This window comes from Orycteropus afer, unplaced genomic scaffold (genome assembly GCF_000298275.1).
Source record: "Orycteropus afer afer isolate SDZICR_OR568_19922 unplaced genomic scaffold, OryAfe1.0 scaffold00010, whole genome shotgun sequence".
Lineage (NCBI taxonomy): Eukaryota > Metazoa > Chordata > Mammalia > Tubulidentata > Orycteropodidae > Orycteropus > Orycteropus afer.
This window is the reverse complement of record NW_006921597.1, coordinates 1,090,237-1,093,051: the sequence shown is the minus strand read 5'-3', so window position 1 is coordinate 1,093,051 and position 2,815 is coordinate 1,090,237.

Sequence of the window (2,815 nt, the reverse complement as noted above, 5' to 3'; positions counted from 1 at the left end):
TGAGACAAAGTATATGTGAACTGCTGTATGGAAAGTGAATTTGCTCTGTAAATCTTCACCCAAAAAAAAAAAAAAAAAAAGAGTCCATGCACAGCTAAGCTGGGTCCTCGTCTGAAAAGGCTGCAATCAAAGTGTCAAGGTGCACTTCTTTCTGAAGCTCTGTGTTCTCTTCTAAGCTCATGTGGTTGTTGGAAGGGTTCGGTTCCTCATGTTGTAGAACCGAGGTCCCTTCTTCCTTATTGGTTGTCAGTAGCAGCTGCTCTCAGCCCCTACAGACCACCATGGTCCCCTGCCGTCTGATGCCCTCACAACATGATCACTCACTTCTTCAAAGTCACCAGGAAAATCTCTCTCTCCTGTATAGAGTCCTATATAATGTAGTGTAGTTACAGAAGTGACCATCTCATCACTTTCAAAGGTCCCACCTACACGCAAGGGGAGGGCATTATAAAAGTTGTGTCCACCAGAGAGTGAGATTCTTGGGAACCATCTTAGAATTCTGCCTACCATAGTCACCTTCTGGCCCCCAATGACTCAGGTCTCACCCACATGAAAAATACATTCACTCCATACCAAGACCCTTACTGGTCATAATATGTATTATAGCATTACAGCATCAGCAAAATTTCATCATCCAAACCTAAATTTCATAATATCATTAGCTCAAAGTCCAAAATCTCCTCATCTAAATCAGGTACAGATGAGGTTCCTGAGTGTAGTCTATTAAATACATCTTGTAGATCACAATTCCTCTCCATTTATGGCCAAACTGGAGACAATTTGAGTATCATAATAAATAATGATATTAACAGTTATAATTCATTGAACAAAATAGGAAATAATGAAGTCATACAGATATAAAATAATCAGTAAATTTGAATTTTTGTTGAAGAATAGGATAGTGACATAGTTTCAAAGTTTTTCCACATGAAATATTTGCTAATGACAAAGAGAAAAAGGAGTACCTTGAAGCTGGAGAAGCCTGGCAGACATCATCTTAATCAAACACTCAAAGTTAACATCATCAATAACAGAGGAAATTGAAAATTGGTGCCACCTCCTCTGATGCACTGAGAACAAGACACCATCACTTCTGTGTTATTCCTGCCAAAGATGCCAAAGACATGAATATAATCTAAGGAAGTACAAGACAGACCTAAATTGAGGGACACTCCACAACTAACTGATCTATAACCTTCAAAAGTCTTGAAGTCATGAAACCCAAGGAAAGACTAAAGATTGAATATTGATGCTAACCAGAGACTTGATATGCCCAGCACGTGCTTTTGAAGTGAATCCTTTTGCTATAAAGATTATTATTGCAACAACTGGCAAATCTTCCAATGGGCCTGACAGCCGTAATATAGCAAGGTTAATTTTCTGATTTGGAGTGATAAAGAATCAGGTTGGTAAACTACTCTCAAATGACTAAAGAAAAAGAGTTACTACTACTAGACTTGTAGTTCTCCTGCAATTTTGTGATTCCTTAAAAGTAATTAATATAAAGCATACTATAGGGTGGTGGTAGGGAAGGCTATGATTTGACTACTCCTGGGTAGGTTGTCCTCCAACTGTGTCTTACAGGTCATTTTGGGCCTATGGGAATGGAGAATAGCTCGTTGCCAGTCTCGGGCTGGGGAAAGAGCTCCAGCCCAGCAGCGACTGCCTGAGTGTGACTCAAGATTTTCTGTCTGTCCGTTTCTGCTTCAGCATCACTGACAGATCATTCCCACTGTTCTCAAAATACTTGTCAAACACAAAGCCTCATCTGTAAAAGAGTTACCAAATCAAAGATCTGAGTCTAGCTTCAAATCGCTCACATTCTTTAGGCCACAGATCTGTCTGTTCCTGAGTCTTCCTAAACCACCCAGGCACCTGGGCCTCTTCAGGAATAGACTTAGTTGCTCCGTTATATTGTGGGGAATATTGCTGACTTTTGCATGAGATTTCCTGCCTTTTCTCAGCAAGTGACTAAAATGGCTACAGCTAATTCTGCTGGGAGGTAACCAGCTGTTTTTCCACAATCCTGCAGCCATTTCCATGAATTAACTCGGGAGCATCATAAACCCCTGAAAAGCAGCAAAAGGCTCTGGTGCCTGATAGCCTTGGTAGGATTTAGCAGTCTCAGCAATGGACTGAATGTATAGAAGCATAAAATATATTAACAGCTCTCTTGAAGATGTCTGTGTAGTCTTGGGTGAAATAAAGTATCTCTCTATTCTTATGGGTGATACGACAATACTACTTACCCATACCTATTGTCAAGGTCTGTGTGAGAGTAAACAGAGTGTACTGAGAAAGTGTCTTGAGTTATTTATTATGAGAGCAATGTATAGCCACACTGCTCTATTTACAGTGGGAGGGAGTGATTTAAAATCCTAGCCTTGCTAAATAAAATAACCCGTTGCCATCAAGTCAAATCCAACTCATGGCGATTCCGTTGTTTACACAGCAGAACTGCCCCAGAGGGTTTTCTTGGCTGTAATCTTTTATGAAAGCAGATCACTAGGCTTTCCTTCCACAGCATGGATCAGTGGGTTTGAACCGCCAACCTTTTAATGAATGGTCAAACATAAACAATAACAATCATAATTGTTATGAAGAGCCCTGGTGGTGCAGTGGTTAAGCTCTCAACTGCTAACCAAAAACATAGGTGGTTTGAATCCACCAGCTGCTCCACAGGAGAAAGGTGTGGCCGTCTGCTTCTGTACAGGTAACAGCCTAGGAAACCCTATGTGGCAATTCTACTCTATCCTATAGGGTTGCTATGAGTCAGAATCAACTTGACGGCAACAAGTTTGGTTTGGGGTGTTTT